Raw genomic sequence first — 21,944 nt, 5'->3', positions numbered from 1 at the left:
AAGTGCGACGCCCAGAACTGGACACAATACTCCAGCTGAGGCCGAACTAGTGTCTTATACAAGTTCAACATAAGTTCCTTGCTCTTGTACTCTATGCCCCTATTAATAAAGTCTAGGACACTGTATGCTTTGTTAACCACTGTCTCAACCTGTCCTGCCACCTTCTATGACTTATGCACATATACACCTAGGTCCCTCTGCTCCTGCACCCCCTTTCGGGCTGTTTCCTCCAGGCCCAACAATCCTTCCATGTAAATCCCAACCCCCCCCATCACTTACCCCACACCCAACCTCCTCAGGTGCTGGTGTTACCATGCATCTGCTGCACTTGTCCTTCTAGGTGGTAGAGGTCGCGGGTTTGGAAGGTGCTGTCGAAGAGGCCTTGGTGAATTACTGCAGTGCATCTTGTAGATGGTACACACTGCTGCCACTGTGCGTCGGTGATGAAGGGAATGAATGTTGAAGGTGGTGCTTGGGGTGACAATCAAGTGGGCTGCTTTGTCCTGGTGTCAAGCTTCTTGAGTGTTGTTGGAGCTGCAGCCATCCAGGCAAGTGGAGAGTATTCCTACACTCCTGACTTGTGCCTTGTGGATGGTGGATAGTTCCAAGTCAGGATGGTGTGTGACTTTGAGGGGAATTTGCAGGTGGAGGTGTTCCCATGCATTTGCTGCCCTTGTCCTTCTAGTTGGTAGAGGTCACGGGTTTGGAAGGTGCTGTCAAAGGAGCCTTGGTGCATTGCTGCAGTGCATCTTATAGATGGTACACACTGTTACCACTGTGCGTCAAAGAACAAAGAACAAAGAAAATTACAGCACAGGAACAGGCCCTTCGGCCCTCCAAGCCTACGCCGATCCAAATCCTCTATCTAAACCTGTCGCCTATGATCTAAGGGTCTGTATCTCTTTACTTCCTGCCCATTCATGTATCTGTCTAGATACATCTTAAAAGACGCTATCGTGCCCGCGTCTACCACCTCCGCTGGCAATGCGTTCCATGCACCCACCACCCTCTGCGTAAAGAACTTTCCACGCATATCCCGCCTAAACTTTTCCCCTTTCACTTTGAACTCATGTCCCCTTGTAATTGAAACCCCCACTCTGGGTAAAAGCTTCTTGCTATCCACCCTGTCAATACCTCTCATGATTTTGTACACCTCAATCAGGTCCCCCCTCAACCTCCGTCTTTCTAATGAAAATAATCCTAATCTACTCAACCTCTCTTCATAGCTAGCGCCCTCCATACCAGGCAACATCCTGGTAAACCTCCTCTGCACCCTCTCCAAAGCATCCACATCCTTTTGGTAATGTGGCGACCAGAACTGCACGCAGTATTCCAAATGTGGCCGAACCAAAGTCCTATACAACTGTAACATGACCTGCCAACTCTTGTACTCAATACCCCGTCCGATGAAGGAAAGCATGCCGTATGCCTTTTTGACCACTCTATTGACCTGCGTTGCCACCTTCAGGGAACAATGGACCTGAACACCCAAATCTCTCTGCACATCAATTTTCCCCAGGACTTTTCCATTTACTGTATAGTTCATTCTTGAATTGGATCTTCCAAAATGCATCACCTCGCATTTGCCCTGATTGAACTCCATCTGCCATTTCTCTGCCCAACTCTCCAGTCTATCTATATTCTGCTGTATTCTCTGACAGTCCCCTTCACTATCTGCTACCAATCTTAGTGTCGTCTGCAAACTTGCTAATCAGACCACCTATACTTTCCTCCAAATCATTTATGTATATCACAAACAACAGTGGTCCCAGCACGGATCCCTGTGGAACACCACTGGTCACACGTCTCCATTTTGAGAAACTCCCTTCCACTGCTACTCTCTGTCTCCTGTTGCCCAGCCAGTTCTTTATCCATTTAGCTAGTACACCTTGGACCCCATGTGCCTTCACTTTCTCCATCAGCCTACCATGGGGAACCTTATCAAACGCCTTACTGAAGTCCATGTATATGACATCTACAGCCCTTCCCTCATCAATCAACTTTGTCACTTCCTCAAAGAATTCTATTAAGTTGGTAAGACATGACCTTCCCTGCACAAAACCATGTTGCCTATCACTGATAAGCCCATTTTCTTCCAGATGGGAATAGATCCTATGCCTCAGTATCTTCTCCAGCAGCTTCCCTACCACTGACGTCAGGCTTACTGGTCTATAATTACCTGGATTATCCCTGCTACCCTTCTTAAACAAGGGGACAACATTAGCAATTCTCCAGTCCTCTGGGACCTCACCCGTGTTTAAGGATGTTGCAAAGATATCTGTTAAGGCCCCAACTATTTCCTCTCTCGCTTCCCACAGTAACCTGGGATAGATCCCATCCGGACCTGGGGACTTGTCCACCTTAATGCCCTTTAGAATACTCAACACTTCCTCCCTCCTTATGCCGACTTGACCTAGAGTAATCAAACATCTGTCCCTAACCTCAACATCCGTCATGTCCCTCTCCTCGGTGAATACCGATGCAAAGTACTCGTTTAGAATCTCACCCATTTTCTCTGACTCCACGCATAACTTTCCTCCTTTGTCCTTGAGTGGGCCAATCCTTTCTCTAGTTACCCTCTTGCTCCTTATATATGAATAAAAGGCTTTGGGATTTTCCTTAACTCTGTTTGCTAAAGATATTTCATGACCCCTTTTAGCCCTCTTAATTCCTCGTTTCAGATTGTGCCTACAATCCCGATATTCTTTCAAAGCTTCGTCTTTCTTCAGCCGCCTAGACCTTATGTATGCTTCCTTTTTCCTCTTAGCTAGTCTCACAATTTCACCTGTCATCCATGGTTCTCTAATCTTGCCATTTCTACCCCTCATTTTCACAGGAACATGTCTCTCCTGCACGCTTATCAACCTCTCTTTAAAAGCCTCCCACATATCAAATGTGGATTTACCTTCAAACAGCTGCTCCCAATCAACATTCCCCAGCTCCTGCCGAATTTTGGTATAGTTGGCCTTGCCCCAATTTAGCACTCTTCCTTTAGGACTACTCTCGTCTTTGTCCATGAGTATTCTAAAACTTATGGAATTGTGATCACTATTCTCAAAGTAGTCCCCTACTGAAACGTCAACCACCTGGCCCGGCTCATTCCCCAACACCAGGTCCAGTATGGCCCCTTCCCGAGTTGGACTATTTACATACTGCTCTAGAAAACCCTCCTGGATGCTCCTTACAAATTCTGCTCCATCTAGACCTCTAACACTAAGTGAATCCCAGTCAATGTTGGGAAAATTAAAATCTCCTATCACCACCACCCTGTTGCTCCTACAGCTTTCCATAATCTGTTTACATATTTGTACCTCTATCTCACGCTCGCTGTTGGGAGGCCTGTAGTACAGCCCCAACATTGTTACCGCACCCTTCCTATTTCTGAGTTCTGCCCATATTGCCTCACAGCTCGAGTCCTCCATAGTGCCTTCCTTCAGCACAGCTGTGATATCCTCTTTGACCAGTAATGCAACTCCTCCACCCCTTTTACCTCCCTCTCTATCCCGCCTGAAGCATCGGTATCCTGGGATATTTAGTTGCCAATCATGCCCTTCCCTTAACCAAGTCTCAGTAATAGCAATAACACCATACTCCCAGGTACTAATCCAAGTCCTAAGTTCATCTGCCTTACCTACTACACTTCTTGCATTAAAACAAATACACCTCAGACCACCAGTCCCTTTGCTTTCATCATCTGCTCCCTGCCTACTCTTTCCCTTAGTCACGCTGACTTCATTATCTAATTCCTTACAGGCTTTAGTTACTACCTCCTTACTCTCCACTGACCTCATTTGGTTCCCATCCCCCTGCCACATTAGTTTAAACCCTCCCCAACAGCGTTAGCAAAAGCACCCCCAAGGACATCAGTTCCAGTCCGGCCCAGGTGTAGACCGTCCAATTTGTAATAGTCCCACCTCCCCCAGAACCGGTCCCAATGTCCCAAAAATTTGAACCCCTCCCTCCTGCACCATCTCTCAAGCCACGCATTCATCTTGACTATTCTTTCATTTCTACTCTGACTATCACGTGGCACTGGTAGCAATCCTGAGATTACTACCTCTGAGGTCCTACTTTTTAACTGGGCTCCTAACTCTCTAAATTCAGCTTGTAGGACCTCATCCCGTTTTTTACCTATATCATTAGTGCCTATGTGCACAACGACAACTGGCTGTTCACCCTCCCCCTTCAGAATGTCGGTGGTGGAGGGAGTGAATGTTTGTAGATGGGGTGCCAATCAAGTGGGCTGCTTTGTCCTGGATGGTGTCAAGCTTCTTGAGTGTTGTTGGAGCTGCACCCGTCCAGGCAAGTGGAGAGTATTCCATCACACTCCTGACTTGTGCCTTGTAGATGGTGGACAGGCTTTGGGGAGTCAGGAGGTGAGCTACTCACTGCAGGATTCCTAGCCTCTGACCTGCTCTTGTAGCCACGGTATTTATATGGCTACTCCAGTTCAGTTTCTGGTCAATGGTAGCCCCTAGGATGTTGATAGTGGGGGATTCAGCGATGGTAATGCCGTTGAATGTCAAGTGGAGCAAGTGTCAATCGGAGTGCATTAGGTGATAGTGATCATTGTATCATAAGGTCTAGGCTGACTATGTAAAGGACAAAGAGCAATCCAGGGTAAGAATAATTAACTGGGAGAAGGCCAACTTCAATGAACTAAGAATGGAGCTGGGTGAATAAATTGGAGTCCAAAGCTGGCAGGAAAACCGGTAGATGAACAATGAGCTACCTTCAAAGAAGAGATAGTTCTGGCACAGTCAAGGTATGTACCCTCGAAGGGGAAAAGTAGCGCAAACAAATCCAGAGCACCCTGGATGACAAAAGAGGTAGAGATTAAGATAAAGAAGAAAAAAGTGTGCTTATCACAGATGCCAGGTAGAAAATACTATTGAAAACCAGGCTGAATATAGATGATCCAGAGGGAAGTGAAAAAGCAAATAAGAGAAGCAAAGAGAGAGTGTGAAAAGCGACTGGCAGCTAGCATTAAAGGAATCCCAAAGTTTTCTATAGGCATCTAAATAGTAAAAAGGTGGTAAAAGGAGGAGTGGGGCCGATTAGGGACCAGAAAGGAGATTTACACATGGAGGCAGAGGGCATCGCTGATGTATTAAATGAATACTTTGCATCTATCTTTACCAAGGAAGAAGATGCAACCCAGGAGATGTTGAAAGAGGAGGTAAGTCAGACACTCGAGGGGTTTAAATTTGATAAGGAGGAAGTATTAGATAGGCTGTCTGTACTTAAAGTGGATAAAGCAGCAGGGTCGGATGACTTGCATCCATGGATACTGAGGGAAGTGTGGGTGGAAATCACAGCGGCACTGGTCATAATTTTTCAGTCTTCCTTAGACTCTGGGGTGGTGCCAGAAGACTGGAGAATTGCAAATATTACACCCTTGTTCAAAGAAGGCTATAAAGATAAGCCCAGCAACTACAGGCCAGTCAGTTTAACTTTGGTGGCTGGAAAACCTCCAGAAAAAAATAATTTGGTATAAAATCAATAGTCATATGGACAAATGCAAGTTAGTTAAGGAAATCCAGCATGGATTTCTTAAGGGAAATCATGTTTAACTTGCTGGAGTTTTTTTGAGGAGGTAAGAGAGAGAGTTGGTGAGGGCAATGCTGTTGATATGGTGTACATGGACTTCCAAAAGGCATTTGATACAATGCCTCACAACAGACTTGAGAGCAAACTTGTAGCTCATGGAATAAAAGGGATGGTAGCAACATGGACACAAAATTGGCTGAGTGACAGGAAACAAAGAGTAGTTGTTAATGGATCTATTTTGGGCTGGAGGAAGATTTGTAGTGGAGTTCCCCAATGATCAGTGTCGGGACCCTTGCTTTTCCTGATATATATTAATGACCTAGACCTTGGTGTACAAGGCACAATTTCAAAGTTTGTGATGATATGAAACTTGGAAGCATTGTGAACTGTGAGGAGGATAGTGTAGAACTTCAAAAGGACATAGACAAGTTGGTGGAATGGGCAGACAGGTGGCAGATGAAGTTCAATGCAGAGAAATGTGAAGTGATTCATTTTGGTAGGAAGACACTGGAGATACAATATAGAATAAAGGGTACAATTGTAAAGTAGGTGCAGGAGCAGAGGGACCTAGGTATATATGTGCATAAGTCATTGAAGGTGGCAGGACAGGTTGAGAGAGCGGTTAATAAAGCATACATTATCCTGGGCTTTATTAATAGGGGCATAGAGTACCAGAGCAAGTAAGTTATGTTGAACTTGTATAAGACACTAATTTGGCCTCAGCTGACGTATTGCATCCAATTCTGGGCCTCACACTTGAGGAAAGACGTGAAGGTATTGGAGAGAGTACAGAAAAGATTCACGAGAATGGTTCTAGGGATGAAGAATTTCAGTTATGAAGATAGATTGGAGAAGTTAGGACTGTTTTCCTTGGAGAAGAGGAGGCTGAGAGGTGATTTGATAGAGGTATTCAAAATCATGAGAGGTCTGGACAGAGTAGATAGAGAGAAACTGTTCTCACTTGTGAAAGGATCAAGAATGAAAGGGCACAGATTTAAAGTATTTGGTAAAAGGAGCAAAAGTGACATGAGAAAAAACATTTTCGCGCAGCGAGTGTTTAAGGTCTGGGATACACTGCCTAAAAACATGGTGGAGGCAGGTTCAATTGAAGCATTCAAAAGGGACTGTTACATGAAAAGGAAGAATGTGCAGGGTTATGGGGAGAAGGCAGGGGAATGGAACTGAGTGAGTTGCTCTTTCAGAGAACTGGTGTGGACACGATGGGCTGAATAGCCTCCTTCTGCGCTGTAACGATTCTGTAATTCGACGTCTAACAAGACTAAAGAGACAATCTTCTGGAATGCGCTAGGTGCTGAACTTTGTCGAGCGGGCATTCTGCAGTACTGAAACATGCTATTGTGTGTACTAAATGCTGTAATGTGTTGGCTTCACTCCACTAGTGCTATCTGAAGATAGCTCTGTTGCATGTTGAGCTTCATGAAGACTGTAGAGTCATGAAATAATGCTGATAGTTCTTGGATCGGGTTTTTGTCCAGGATAATTGCTTTATTGACCAACTTAAGGATCAATGTATAGTCTAAATTCTCCATTTTTGTGTTGCAAAATGATTAGGTTCGATATCCATAGGGATGAGTTAATTTGCTCAATGATATCGAGTCCTTCCAGTTGTTTCAGCTCCTGTGACACTTTGGTGCAGATCGCAAAAGGCAACAATCTCAAATCTTGCAGAACAGGCGGAACTGATGTGTTGAAGAGAGGAGCATGACAGTACCTCTTAATCTCTCCAAATCTGGAGAAAAAGGAAGAATACTGTTGTGCATAGTCTGCATCATCAATCATATTAATGTGTGCTCCCGTGGGGTCTGCAAGTTTGAAGCCAAGCTTCTCGAACAGGTCTACCCCATAAGGCTCCTGCCTTTGCCCACACAGAACGTGACATCGTCAAGGCTAATCTTTTTAGCACACCAGAACTGTGATTGTTCTGAAGACTGGGATAATCAAGTGATCGTAAGCTATAAGAATATCTGTCGCAGGAGTGAGAGAAAGTTGCAAAAAATAACAACAGTCGAAGTCTTTGCTCAATATGGATACTTTCCCACCCACATCAATGAGAAGCAACACTGAAGTGCCCGCGATCATGACTGTACAATCCTTGAAGTGCCCCCTGTGCATGGGACCGGATACATAACACATTTAGCTCTCAGTAAAAAGGTTCCTCCACATGTCAAACTGACCAAGTCTTCTTCTTCGACAACCTCCTTACCTTTGCAAAGTGATTCATCTTTGAGCTTGAGCTGCACTTTTTCCATTATGCCGTACATGGTGTTTTGAATCCATGGATACGCCCACAATTTGTGCACATTTTTGAGGGTGCCTGACTGTGATAGGGCAAGTGTTGATGAGCCTGTTGAGGTCTCTCTGTCCATAACCCTTACCTTGAGCTGATTGGACAATCTGTGTGTGCGACCCTGAGGGTGTATTTTTGTCTAAATCATCAAATCTAACATGGCGTATTCAATTTGGACAGCCAAGGTCGTGGCCTTTTCCAAAGTGAAACCATCATCCTCCGTGAGTAGGCATTCCCTAATGTGTGCGACTGAAGTTCATTCAATTTGTTGGTCACGAATTTGTTCATTAGTTAGTGTGCCAAATTTGCATGTACAAGCCAACTGACAAAACACAGCCGCATATTGTTTCATAGGCTCACTATCTCCCTGGTATCTCTGGCACAATCATTCAATCATCACACTTTTTTTCGAGTCAAAGTATTTCTCAAGAGCACCTCCTGCCTCAATTTATCATCTGTTCGCTGCTCGAATATACTCTGTCCCACTGCTCCGATGCAATGCACGAGTATCGCCTTCTTGCGGGTCACTGCTACATCCGTACCATCTATACTTATAGAGAGCAAGTAGGTTTCAAGCCCAGAAATCCATGAATTCCACGGAATGGGAGGACCTCATGGTGATGACAGGAAAGGCGCTGGGACTGGTAAATTTAAACTATTTGCCATCTTTGGCACCCAATGTTATGTTTCATACCCCAAACATGAAGAAACTAGACTCATGATTTTTGTGTGTGTAGGCTTTATTCAGATGGCTGCCTGGATCTGTTTTAATTTCACTTTGGAACCACGCCCACTCAGCATAGTGAGCAGTCTTAAAAACACAGTACAGAGCAATCAATCACTGAGCAATCAAATACGACAGGTACAAAAATGGGAAGAGATCCAGCGTTAAAGAATTCCTGCATCTTTCTAATCAGGCCCACCCTATAATTCTGGAAGATCCCACCATAGAATCTGGGGCATGGAAATCAAAAGTAACAAACTTTTAGGATAAAAGACTGTTAACAATATCAGGCTGGGCCTTCCCAGCGTGGCGGGCCTTTGCTGGAGGCTTTTTCCGGACACCCCGCCATGAGCCCCCGATGTCGGGGTAGGGGGTGGAGGGGGCTGTAAAATTCAGCCCAGTGTTTTTATTAGAAATGTGTATTAACCCCTGAGTGTTTTAATGGTTGACAAATGACAGGTTTTCTCATAGGTTTAAAGAAAGATAAATGTTTATTAAATACCCCCAAATTTTTGCAACTTCACCCATACTCACACATGCACAAGAAAAGATAGCAATTAGAAGATAATATGCATTTAGGTCTGATGGTTTTAAAAAGGTTTACTGTAAACCTTGCATTCTTTCCTGTGTTGGGGGGAAGGAGTGTGGATGAAGACTTCAAAACAGTGCAGGTATATTTTTCTTTTTTTCTGCTCACCGAAGACCAAACTTGGTAAGTTTCAGGAGGGAGAATGCTTTGTTGTAGACTTTGTTTTGTTGTATCTCAGTCACAGTTCAATGTTGAACTTCCTGGTACAATTTCTCAGATACGGAGTCCCAAAGCTACTTCCCATCTCTGCCTACAGATAGTTTAAAGATGGTGTTCTAGGCAGGGTCCTTCTTCTTCCACTGGAGCAGGTGGAATATATCTCTCTCTGGCTCTCTGTCTTTGTCTTCCCGCATATACTTTTATTAAGCTCCTTATCAGAGCCCTGGTTTCTGTCATGTGACCATGTTTTCTCTTTACCATTGTACTCATAAATGGTGTCTGAGGGCATGGCTATTGGTAGACAATAGTGTCTGGGTGTCACCCATCTTCATTCCATTTTGATAAAGTGCAGTTGTTCATACCCATTCATTTGAGTTTGAATTTGGAGACACCATGGCTGGGATTTTATCCAGGCAATGAGGGTCTCGACCTCCAACAAAATCGCCAGCGAGAACCCCGTGTCGCTCCTACTGTGGGAGGGCCACCAAATCAAGTGCAAATTAGGCACTTAACTGGACAGGGGTGGACCTTCCACAGGATCAAGGATCCCAGCGATAGAAGTCCTGCCCACTGAGAACTGCCAGCCAATCAGAGGCTGACAGCTCTTTAACTGAGCAACACCACTGCGGAGGCAGTGGCTGCTGCCAATGGAGCACCCACCCAAGGCCTAGGAGCGGCGCTGCACCCAGGCCACAGGTAGGTCAAGGTGGGAGGGATCTCGCGGGGTGGAAATTGCAGGGGAGGGAGCATGGGTGGTTAGCAGCAAGGGCAGGGAGGTGGCTCTCAGCAGGCCCTCACTTTCCCAATGCAAGGTCCCTCGTTCAGGCACTAAGTGCCTTTTAACAAGGGACACCCCGCCGAGCCAGTAAGCAACCCACGTGGTTCATCATGACGTGCTTCCCGTGCGATGACAGGCCCGCGTGCCATTGGGATAATTGTGGCGGCAGTGGGATGAAGCCCTTAATTGGGCATTAATTGGTGGCAGATGGGAAAGCCATTCATAGGCCTTCCCACACCAGACCTAATTTTGGCAGAAATAAAAACAGAAAGTTCTGAAACTGATGAAAGGTCACAACTTGAAACATTAACTTTGCTTCTGTCTCCACAGATGCTGCCTGACCTGCTGAGTATTTCCAGCACTTTCTGTTTTTATTTCAGATTTCCAGCATCTGCAGTATTTTGCTTTTAATTTTGGTGGAGATGGGAAGGTGGCGGGGCTCCCCCTCCCCACCCTGCCACCATTCCACCCGATTACATGCTCTCCCGCCTCTAAACACGCTGTGCAGGAGAGCATAAAATTTCCCCCAATGTCTGCATGCCATTGTTAACCAGATCTGTTGAAGAGAGGTAGCCATTAACACAGGATGCGCAATTTACATTTTAATGTCTTCGCCAAGGCTAGTCCAGACATGAAGATTGACTCAAGGTTCTTGTAGTTTCCATGCGTATTAGCAGTACAGGATGAGGTCACCTGACCTTTCGACTCCATCTCGTTTTTCAGGAACATGTCCGTTTTTCGGTTTTTTAAAAAGTTCATTACATAGTTCATAAATTCTCCATACGTGAGCGTGACAATATTTACATGGTTTGTTCACTAAGTGTAAAGGGAATTGTGCTACTGTGAAAATTTCAGGCTCTGAAAAGTGAGTTACAGTCAAGAAATTCTTAAATGACACTTTTAAAGTTAACATAAGTTGAAGCCAATACAAGTTGAATTGCCTCAGAACATTTTTGAATAATGTATTTGGTGCTTTCTCTTCATTGTCTTTAACAGTTTCCAAAAGCAAAAGCCATAAACCATCAGTGCTATATAGATAATGAGTGTTGAAGTTAATAAAGGACTACTGCTGAAGCTCAAATAGAAGTCATAAAAAATGGGTAGAAAGAAATAACACTCATTATGAATAATGGAGGCAGAATAACTGCTGTGTGTTTAGGTCCTGAGGAGCTTGTGATCAGTTGCAGCACTCTGTAGAGCAATGCATTAGAAAGAAATAAGAACTTTTATTTATATGGTGCTTTTTACATCCTCAGGACACCCCAAAGTGCTTCACAGCCAATGAATTACTTTTGAATTGTTGCTTTAACACTACTCACTGGGCACTCATAAAGTACGAGACTAATATATGCTATGACATTTCAGAAATTGACACCAATGATCAAAAATATTACTCTTGGTATACTGTCTAATTGTAGCCTGAACATTAAGTAAATATCACCATTACCTTTGTGTATGTAAGTTGTGTGAGACAGAATGGTTAATACTATGAAGTAAATTGGGTGAACAGCAAATAGCATATTCAGGGTAAATTACATTCTTTTGCAAGGTATAATCATTGGCAACCTTCAATTTTATTGAGCATGTCTATGAATGGGGATTATTTCCATAAACTTATTTCCATTGCTTATCACTTTACTGTTGCATAATTTTATTTACTTTTTGGAAAATGTAATCTCCCTTTAATGAGTTGCTTTAAGGCTATTGAGTATTAGAATCGAGCCTAATTGCATCCATAAAATATTTCGTTGTCAGTACAGAATTAGACTGGGAATGCAAGACAGAGCAAAAGAAAAGGACTTGCAATTATATAACACCTTTCATGACCTCAGGACATCCCAAAGTGCTTTACAATTAAGTGTACTCACTGTTGTAATATAGGGAAATGAGACAGTCAATTTGCACACAGCAAGATCCCACAGACACTAAGAAAATAAATGACCTGTTAATCCGTTCGAGTGAATTTGGTTGAGGATACCTAGAGAAATTCCTGTATTTCTATAAATAGTGCCATGTAATACCCGCAGAAAGGAGCTATTTGAATAGATTTGGTGATGTTTCATTATACCGACCCAGAAAAATAATCAAATCTTTGCAATCTCCTGCGTGTTACTAATCTGGTGATAAAGCAGGGCGTTCAGCTTTACCTTGATGAGGAGCAAATAAATGGACTAGAAGCAGAATACAAAGAGTTTCAAAAGTTTGTCCTAGACAGAGGTGACCTGGTATTGAATGTAGAAGCAGCAATAATTGAAAACAATTTCACAAAGAATTTGAATTTCACTGAAGTGACAAACTGCCCTTTTCTTTAGCTGTTTACTGAAACCACAGTATTCATAATGGTAGAAAATATTGGAAAACGCTCAGCAGGTCAGGCAGCATTGGCGGAGACAGAAAATGAATTAACATTTCAGGTTGGTGACTCTTCATCAGAACTGGAAGATGTTCGAGATTACCAGTTCATAAACAAGCAGGGAAAAAGGAGGTGGGTGAAGAAGGGAGGAGAAGAAAGAACAAAGAGGAAGATCTGTAATAGGGTGGAGGGAAGGAGAGATTAAATGACAAAAGAGATAACGCTGAAAGGCAAAGGGGATAGTAATGGAACAAACATGGATCCAGAAAAGGTGCAAACGGTTACAGCACAATAGCAGAAGTTGATCTCCAAACCAAGCACCAGCCCATACCTCCTCCACTCCCAGTGGCTCTGGTGCAGAAACCTCCATTACCAGCACCAGCTGCCCAAGAAAATGACAGTGGTGGTTAACATCTCAGGTTTTTAAACTCAATGTTAAGCTGGAAGGCTGTAAAGTGCACAATAGAAACTCTGGGCTGAATTTTCCCAGCCCATTGATGAAGGGCTGGGAGGCAGGAAGGCTGGCAAAATGTTAGGGAAGGAGCTGGTAAGGGAGCTTGCTGTCTTTCAGCCACCATGCCATATTGCCCACGGTGGGAAGGTTGACCAATTGGCTGCCAACTGGGCAGCCAACTGAGCCACTTAAGTGCCAATTAAGGGCCACTTCCTACCTTCATGGGCATTTTGCCTGGGTCAGGAGGGACTGCTGCCACTTGGGGAGGCTGCCAGGTAAATCCTGGTGGCCTCCCAGCGGGTTCTGGGTTGGAGGAGGGGCCTCCTTGATGGGCACTCCATGGCCCATGAAGGGGACTTTCTGGCAGCAATGACTACCCTTGCGGCAACATGCTGCCAGTGCACCCTGACCCCCCTTTCTGACTGTTGGGGCCTGACTGCCAGGCCCTGGCTTCCCCCAACCCAACTCACCTGTCTTTGAAAGCACCCTGCCATTGAGGTTCCCTCTCCCTGGAGCTGCAGCCTCAGCACTGCCCCCCATTAGCGGTGACACCGCTGAGTTGCCGGTCTCTGATTCAGCTGATAGCTCTTGCAGGGTGGTCCGCTTAATTGGCTGCTGCTGGCAATATGCCGCTTGCATCCCGCACCCCATCCCACACCAAAGTGGGGTCACCTCCCGCTTTCAGTCTCAGCGGCAGGACTTCAGGTAAGTGGCCAAATTCAGTCCTCGAACTCTGTTTCCCTTTCCTCAGATGCTGCCTGAGCTGCTGAATGTTTTCCAGCAGTTTCTGTTTTTATTTCAGATTTCCAACATCTGCTACATTTTGCTTTTGCATTCATAATGGTCTCAGTAAATGTGTTTCCATGTATGAGCCGGGCCTAACCTTTCGAATAAACTGTATGACAAAGCAATCCTGTGGTCCTGTTTATTGTGTACATATCTGGCATACCATTAGGTGTTAGTGTTTTATAGAAGTATAAGAAACTAAGTGCAAGATTTCTATTGAGGTTTTTGTTAATGTCCAGGTAGATATTGATACAGGAGGGTGTGAAACCATGGAGAAATTATCTTGGTCTTTGAAAATCCCACTGAGTAAAAGAGAAAAAACAAAACAAAATAAATGATAGCAGCACTTGCCATCACAACTAGAGGGGCTGTGAAGAGGGAAAAGAGATAAAAAAGGAGAGAAAGGCAAAAGAGAGGAGAGAAGACAGAAAATATATCAGTGCTCTCGTTATATTGCACTGAAGGTTGCAGTGTTGGTTCCATCTTCATTGATGGAAGCACAGACCATATTTTTACTGCCTGCTTGCACTATTATGAAACATGGGAAGCCAGGGCTCTGTCCAGGTACAAAGTGGCCTCCGACCACCAGTGTGCTAATCTTTTTAATTTATAAGGATTTTATACTATGGCAAATGCCCAATTCTTCTTGGTGCAGGGCCAGCTCTTCCAGTGGACTTCCGATAGGTGATTAGCTGACGGCACTGCAGTTACCAGGTCACACAGCTCAGTTGCTCCAATGATAAGTGAGAAATATTAATAACTCGGAACAGCTGTACCAGCAGCTATGAGACAGCTAACTTGGATTCAAACATTGGACAGAAAATCCATGTCACAGATGCAGCTCGCTGCATTTAATCATTTGTATGTTATTGGTGCAAAGTGCCACTTTGAAGAGGTAACTGACCTGCATCTAAAAATCTCCCACACAGGATGTTCCCAGTATTAACAGCTAAGTGTTATCCAAATGGGGCTTAATTTCTGGCTTTCTATTTCCTGTATGGTGGCGTCACAGTGTCGAACTTGCTGCCTGTCTGAAAATTGTTCACTCACACAAAAAACTATTAAAAGTAATGCATAGTATCATCATGCTGCATGTCACGACTCTACACACCGAAAAATGGCATCATCTGTACATTAACCATACATCTTAATGATTTCAATTACAATATTAGTTTGTGAACTTACATCACAAATTTTGTAAATAAATGTTTAAATGATTAAAATCTTCCAGGTTTGACATGTTCAATGGAGAATCAAGTTTAAATTGATATAACGCATCTCAATTTACTTACAGGATTAAAGGATCACAGAATTAAATTATGGTATATTGTATCATTTATGATACTGAATCCTTAACAGTAGCAAACCATTTACTTTGATTTATAAATATGTGACTGAAGATTTTGGATCTGATTTACTTCCGAATTAAAACCTATTTTGGGGCAGAAGTCAGGCAGTAAATGAAGTTAAATGGGCCAGTAATGGCTAATGTCTCAAAATCTCCCATTTGATATTGTACCAGAATTACCCTCACTCTTTAAAAGCCACCAAGCTGTATTTAAAGAGCAGCAAGTGAGTGTGGCTAAACCATCTGAACCATTTTTCTCAACTTCTGCCCGATACCAGTAAGCTATCCTTATGGTGGATAACTCATTGAGGAGGAAATTTTGTTTTCTGCAACTTAAGATTAGTGTTACTGTTCCTGCATACCGAACTGCTTAGTATTTTCAAGTTGGGAGTTATGCCACTAATTTAAGTCAGCTCTGAAAACATTTGTTTTGAACTGGGAGACAAGTTTGCCAATAGGAATTCCTCTATTCCTATGTTATGAGGAGGAGGGGAATGAAGAGATAGAAGAGGCTAGATTGGAGGATCTTAGAGAGCAATACAGAAGATGTTTGTTCCATACACTCCCCAGAATTTACAGACCAAACAGGCCTTTCTTAAACTTTTCTGAAAATCACTGTCACAGAAGGCTGTGGTTCCAGTAGAGTTATTGGAGAGATACTTCAGCTGCTAGTTGAGGACCTACAGTCCAGTTCCAGCAGAAGAACAATGTCTGTGCCAATCAAAGTCACCACTGTCTTGAATTTTTTTGCTACTAGATGCTTCCAGGCCTTTGTCACATTAATCATGCAGCAGCTTTATTGTATAAAGAAAAGTGATCAATGCTTCTTTCAGGAAAGCTGCACCATTTAGATTCTTCCTAATGGAACCATAGAAACGAAGAAGGAGTGCTATCTAGGTCTATAGAGTCAGTTGGTTTTTCAGGGATATCTTTATTATAGAGGATGATAAAGAAGGAGCAACGGGATATTGAAGGTATCACTTGACCTTCTTCAAACCAGGTTGGAAATGAGGATGAAAGGATTATGTGAACTGCCAGGGCACCTGGCATTCACCTGCAGAATTTTGTGATAGTGATTGCACAGTAGCTGAACATTAATGAAAAATGGCTTTACCTACCAAAAATCTATCGATCTCTGCCTTGAAAATTTCAATTGACCCAGCATTCACAGCCTTTTGAGACGAAGAGAGGGTACTCTATATTTCCACTACCTTCATGTGAAAAAGTGCTCCCTGATTTTACTTCTAAATGGGGTAGTACAAATTTTAAGATTATGTTCCCTAGTACTGGATCTCCCTCCCACCAGAAGCAGTAGCTTCTCTGTTTCTACCCTACCAATTTTTAAAAAATAATTTTAAAGACCTTGATTAGTCTTACGGAAGTACTTCCATTTTTCATTAAATTTTGAGGACTTGTGTTATTTGGGAAACTGAAAAGGATTCCATGGATTTTTTTCCCCTGGTGTCATTGAAAGGACTGAAAGGTTTTCTTTTGCAAGCAACATGTGCTGGCAGTCACCTGTCTTCAGATAAATACCCAACAGGTTTTTTTTTTGACTTGGGGAAGAAGTTTACAGTGAAGTGACAGGTCAAGATTTATAGGGGTTGGGAGGCCTGACTCTTGAGATTGCTTTTGGTTTCGCTTTGGACAGTCAGGTGGAGTTTTAAAAACCAGCCAGGAGAGCAGTCAGCCCAGATCAGCCTTTTCGATCTCTTTGAAAAGCTCTTAGAAGTGAGTGCAAGAAACAGAGAAATTGATGCTACATTTGTCCTGAAACACCTGCTTAAAACCCCTGTTGCCGTATTTCTCCTGAGACTTTGGAAAAACCTGCCAGATAAATCCTTGATGCCGCCTGAACGAATTGCTCCAGAGAAAGATTCCAGTGACAGCCATCTTCGAGTATTTGGGATGCCAAACCAAAAAAGGGACAGCTGACATCTTTCCATATCTTCTCTGTTTGCTTCAAGAATTAGGAAGTATTTGATCAAAGTATTCTTTTTTCGCTTTTTTTGTAACAGAGCTCTAAAAAGAAAATCTCTATTTTTCCCGGTTAACTGGTGGGGTGTATGTGTGTGTGTGAGGAGCTCAGATAAAAGGCAACTTCCATATTTCAATCTGTGTGTTGATGCTTTGCTTTGTTACTGGTTATGTCTTGTTTTATAATAAACTGATAATTTTGTTGCTATTAAAGAAAGCTGGTTGGTGGATTTTATTCTGGGATAAAGAGTAGAGTCTATGGTTGACCGTATCGGTAGCTGGCTAGACATTTAAATCTATGTTGCGACCTTTGGAGAAATGGAATGAGAAAAAACAGTGCACTCCTCCCACCTCAGTCGTAACATATAATTGGGGGCTCGTCTGGGATAACCCAATGTTGACAACATGCAATTGTAAGTGAAGTAGTAATAATTGAAAAGAGGGGGAAAAAAAGGTTTCTTGTGCACTAGAGTAAGGTTTACACTGCTGGAATGTCCGTGTCAATCAAGTTGCTATGACCTTTATGGGGAAAGAGGATGTTTCCCTGAGTAATTTGAAAAACTTAACCAAGGTTAGACTAAAGGATTTAGCAGACCTGTTGGCATTAGAGTTAAAACCAGGATCTAAGAAAGCAGACGTAACTGAAGTAATAGCACAGCATTTGCAATTGGAAGAAGACAAACCAGATGGTAGTGCAGTTGAATTAGCTAAAATTCAGAAACAGATGAGGCAGCTTGAGCCTGGCAAAGAAAAAGAAAAATGAATGGAAGTGAAAAAACTTGAGCTTGAGCAGGAAAAAGAATTGACCATGAAAAAAACCTGAAATTGACAGAGAGGAAAGGGCAAAAGAGACAGCATTTCAAAGAGAAAGAGAAGAAAGAGAATTTGAAGTTAAAACACTGTAACTAAGCCAAAAGAGTGTCCTTGGCTCCAAGGAAAACTCAGGTGAGCAAAGATCTGACTCCAGCCCAGGGCCCAGTGAAGAGTTGCTTAAATTTGTACGAGCCCTCCCGAAATTTGACGAAAGGGATGTAGAGGCATTTTTCATTTCTTTTGAGAAAATAGCCAAACAATTGAAATTGCCAAAGGAAAGCTGGATACTGTTTATGCAAAGCAGGTTGATGGGCAGAGTTCTGCTATGCTTTCTGAGGAGGCTTTTGCAGATTTTGAGATGGCAAAAAAAGCTACTCTCGCTGCTTATGAGTTGGTCGCTGAAGCTTACCAGCAGAAATTTCGGAACTTCCGGAGGCAGTCTGGGCAGACTTATATAGAATTTGAGAGGGTAAAGCAAATTAATTTTGATCGTTGGATGCGGGCACTAAAGGTAGAGGCCACGTATTACAACCTTAGGGAACTAATTCTCCTGGAACAATTTAAAAATAGAGAACCAGAAGGTTTCAACAGCCGGACAGGCAGTGGAAATCGCTGATGATTACGAGCTTGTTTATAAGCCGAAACACTTTGTCAGCCACCCCCACAAACCCAAGAAGGATAGAAGGTGGGAGGGTAAAAGGAAGGCAAGTAGCTGGGGACTAGGAACACCCCAGGATCTCCTTCTCAGGCCAGAAAGGAAGATGCTGAGGGTGGAAGTGAGGTCGGCAAGCCTAAATGTTACCATTGCCACAAGTTGGGACACCTTTGTGCAGAATGCTGGAAGTTGTGGGGTGAACCCATGGGACTTATTGGGGTACACAAGGCCAGTGCAGAGAAAGGGGCCCTGACTGAGAGTATGACACATCAGGCTGTAGCTCTGACTGCAGCTGTAAGGCCAAGTACAAAAACTGCTGTGTGTGCGGAGGACGTGATCAAGATACCTGAGAGTTATAGCAAATTCTTGTCAAAAGGAAGAGAAACTCCTTATTCCTCAAGTGAGGCAGATAAACATATAGTTATACTTAGGGATATAGGAGCCATCCAAACCCTTTTGCTGAGAAAAGGCATAACTTTTCCACCAGAAAGTGCACTGAATGCCAAGTTTTTAGTGAATGGAATTGGCGGGGAGTATGTACCCGTACCTTTGTATCGGCTGCACCAAGAGTGTGACCTAATGTCTGGAACGGTAACCGTAGGAGTTGTCCTTGGTTTGCCTGTAGACAGAGGGAATGCTGTGGGGAATGCTGTCAAATCATTCCTGGGGAATGATTTGACCGGAGCGAAGGTAGTAGCTTCTCCAGTAGTCATGGAAAAACCAAGTGAAGTCAAATAGACAGAACAGTTGCAGGAAAACGTTCCAGGAATTTTTCCTTCTTGTGTAGTGACCCAAGTAATGACTAAACAAGTTTCATTGGTGGAGGTAAAATTGGCATCACAGTCAGATAGTTGAATATCTGAAACTTTCTTTGGGGATTTGAATAATCCGAAGGAAATGTTCAGCAATTCTCCTCTGATCAAGGCTCAGCAAGCTGATCCAGAGTTTAATAAAGTGGCACAATCAGCTCTAACTGAAGCTGAGGCAAAAGGAGTTCCGGAAGGATAGAATATAAAAAATGGGATTCTGATGAGGAAGTGGAGACCTCCTCACAGACCTGCAGACACAGAATGGACAGTCGTTCACCAGATACTGGTGCTGCCCAAGTATCACTGGGAAATATTAAGGATAGCCCATGAAATTCCTATAGCAGGACATGTGGCGATTCGGAACACCCAATCACGTATAGGGTGACATTTTTACTGGCCAGGTCTTTCCAAGGATGTGGTGCAATTTTGTAAAACGTCCCCTATGTGCCAGATTGTGGGAAAACCGCAACCTGCCATAAAACCTGCACCTCTAATTCCCATACCAGTTATTGGGGAAACATTTCGTAGGATGTTGCAGACTGTGTGGGACTTTTACCGAAAACAAAAGCGGGACACCAATATATACTCACTATCATGGATATGGCTACTAGGTTCCCAAAGGCCACTCCCTTGAAAACAATTTCTGCTAAGGTAGTGGTAGAGACGTTAACCCAGTTCTTCACTAGATATGGATTACCGATTGAGATTCAGTCGGATCAAGGTTCCAATTTTATGTCTAAAATTTTTCAGGAAATAATAGCTAATTTGGATACAACACAGTTAAAGTCTTCAGCATACCACCCACAGACACAGGGAGCTTTAGAAAGATACCATCAGACCCTCAAACGATGATCAGAGCACACTGTCATGAATATCCCCACGATTGGGATAAAGGCTAGAATTTCTTTTGTTTGCCACTAGGGATTGACCTAATGAGTCTACCGGTTTTAGTCCTTTTGAATTAGTTTATGGACATGTATAAGTGGTCCTCTAAAACTAATTATAGAAAGGTTTTTAGAACAGAAAACAAATCTTCAGTGTTAGATTATGTATCCGTGTTCCAGGAACGGTTCACGTGAGCCTGCAAAGTGGCTCAGGAACCACCTGAAAGCCTGAACATTTCAACCGGGGATGAGGTGTCATTGCCTTTAGAAGGTGGACCATTGAAAGCATGGTTCAGTGGCCCATATAAAGTGGTCAATAGAATTGGTAAATTATTTGATTGACACCCCAGATCACCGAAAAAAGAATTGCCTGTGTCATATCAATATGTTGAAACAATATCACCACCGGGAGGAGGATAAGCAAGCACAGCTACAGAAGGTAGTAGGGACAGTGAAGGATGAAAGGGATAATAAGGATGAGGCAGAAGGAGACTTAGACAATTATCAAATTGAACCACCTACTATCCGGTTAGCTAACACTGAGGTGTTAGGGAAATGGACACTATGCTTTCGTATTTAAATGCAGAACAAGGAGAAGACCTAACAAGGCTACTCACAGCATTTAAAAGAGTCTGGAGGGACAGACCAGGATGTACAACCTTAGCCACACATGATGTGGATGTAAGGGAATCCTTTCCTATAAAACAGCATCCTTATCACATAAGTCCAGAGAAACAGGCCTAGGTAAAAGCAGAAATCCAATACATGCTGGAAAACAACTTAATTGAACCTAGTCAAAGCAGTTGGAAAGCCTAAACCTGATGGTTCAACCAGATTCTGCATAGACTACGGAAAAGTTAATACAGTAACAAAAGCAGACTCCTACCCAATTCCTCGCTTGGAAGACTGTATTGAAAGAGTGGGCAGTGTCACGTTTCTTACAAAAATAGATTTGTTACAGGGATACTAGCAGGTTCCTTTAACACCCCAAACTAAAGAGATTTTAGTCTTTTCCAATGTTGATTGATGCCATTCGGGCTAAAAAAAATGCCCTAACCTTTTTTCAAAAACTAATGAACCAAGTGGGAGCCAGTATTCCTAACTGTGTGGTTTACCTTGACGATGTGTGACACGTGGAAGGACCACTTGGAACAAGAAGAAGCTCTGATTAGAAAATTACAATTGGCTGATTTAGTGATAAACCTTGCCAAAAGTGAATTTGCAAAAGCCAGAGTAACCTACCTCAGGCATATAGGAGGGCAAGGACAATTGCTGCCAAGAACAGCAAAAGTACAAGCATTGGTGGAGTTCCCCACCCCTAGGACTAAGCGAGAAATCATGAGGTTCTTGGAGATGTGTGGTTTCTACCACAAGTTTGTATCACATTTTAGTACGATAGCTGCTCCACTGACAGATTTACTACAGAAAAAGAAAACCAAGGTAGTGTGGTCAGGGGCGTGCCAAGCATCTTTTGAGACGCTGAAAGCCATTTTGATTAATGAACCAGTGTTGATTGCTCCAAATTTCACTAAGCCCTTCAAAGTAGCAATTGATGCTAGTGATCTGGGGGTCAGTGCAGTCCTGTTACAAGATGATGAATCGGGCATAGAAAGGCCAGTGGGATACTTTTCCAAAAAGTTAAATCGACACCAAAATAGATATTCAACAGTGGAAAAAGAAACCCGATGTTTATTACTAGCTCTTAAGCATTTTGAGGTCTGTGTCCGCCACGGCTACAGAGAGACACTGGTATATAC

Source organism: Heterodontus francisci, chromosome 2 (assembly GCF_036365525.1).
Source record: "Heterodontus francisci isolate sHetFra1 chromosome 2, sHetFra1.hap1, whole genome shotgun sequence".
Lineage (NCBI taxonomy): Eukaryota > Metazoa > Chordata > Chondrichthyes > Heterodontiformes > Heterodontidae > Heterodontus > Heterodontus francisci.
This window is presented reverse-complemented; position numbering follows the sequence as displayed.